This window comes from Saimiri boliviensis, chromosome 12, assembly GCF_048565385.1.
Source record: "Saimiri boliviensis isolate mSaiBol1 chromosome 12, mSaiBol1.pri, whole genome shotgun sequence".
Lineage (NCBI taxonomy): Eukaryota > Metazoa > Chordata > Mammalia > Primates > Cebidae > Saimiri > Saimiri boliviensis.
This window is the reverse complement of record NC_133460.1, coordinates 104,323,261-104,324,486: the sequence shown is the minus strand read 5'-3', so window position 1 is coordinate 104,324,486 and position 1,226 is coordinate 104,323,261. Positions and strand designations below refer to the sequence as shown.

The window sequence follows — 1,226 nt, the reverse complement described above, 5'->3', positions numbered from 1 at the left end:
TAGCTGGGATTGTGGGTGCAGGCCACCATGCTCAGCTAAATTTTTTGTATTTTTAGTAGAGATGGGGGTTTCGCCATGTTGGCCAGGCCAGTCTTGAACTCCTGATCTCAGGTGATCTGCCGGTCTCTGCCTCCCAAAGTGCTGGGATTATGGGCATGAGCCACTGCACCTGGCCAAATAATTTATTTTTAAAACTACCACAACTCTACTCCCCCCAATACTCCTGCCAAAATCACAAAATATGGTACAAAAACTATCATAAAGTCACAAAGAAAAGGGAATCAGAGAAGACAGCAGCAACAAAAATCCAGAACTGGGAAATCAGGAAATTGAATCACACTTAGAAGATACAAGGAAGCCTAATCGTGAGCCAACAGTGGGGAAGCCAGGAGGCCACATAACGTGCACCTCATAATCTTAACGCATCACACCAATCAGCAGCACCGAGTACTTTCGGGAATGGAGTAAAGGAGTAAGCTGAGAACTCTAGGAATGGTTGGAAGCCTATTTAAGAAGTAGTTTTCCACTGGCTTCAGCAGCACACATACTAAAATGAGAACAATGCAGAGAAGATTAGCATGGCCTCTGCACAAAGATGACATGCAAATTTATAAAGCATTCCAATTTTTTTTTTTTTTTTTTTTTTGCTCCAGTCAACATTACAACTGAAGTCTGTTGAAACGTACCATGAAGCTTTGAGTTAAGCTCTTTCTGGGGACAATGCGGGCCTCAATGTCAAGAATGTGTCTGTCAAAGATGTTTGTTGTGGCAATGTTGCTGGTGACAGCAAAAATGATCCACCAATGGATGCAGCCAATTTCACTGCTCAGGTGATTATCCTGAGCCATCCAGGCCAAATCAGTGCAGGCTATGGCCTTGTACTGGATTGTCAAGCAGCTCACATTGCATGTAAGTTTGCTGAGCTGAAGGAAAAGATTGATCAGTGTTCTGGTAAGATGCTGGAAGATGGCCCTAAATGCTTAAAGTCTGGTGATGCTGCCATTGTTGATACGGTTCCTGACAAGTCCATGTGTGTTAAGAGCTTCTCAGACAGACTATCCTCTGGGTCATTTTGCTGTTTGTGACATGAGACAGACAGTTGCCATGGGTGTCATCAAAGCAATGAACAAGAGGGCTGCTGGAGCTGGCAAGCTCACCAACTTTGCCCAGAAACCTCAGAAGGCCAAATGAATATTATCCCTAATACCTGCCACCACAGACTTAAT

At 44.0% G+C, this 1,226-nt stretch overlaps 1 non-coding gene across 1 annotated transcript; it reads left to right on the top strand.

The window, feature by feature from the left end:
* The first annotated feature begins 518 nt into the window (after positions 1-518).
* On the top strand, positions 519-630 carry LOC120362619 (U6 spliceosomal RNA). Its single transcript, XR_005578471.1, has one exon. It is a non-coding gene; the product is annotated as a U6 spliceosomal RNA (small nuclear RNA).
* Positions 631-1,226: the final 596 nt, after the last annotated feature.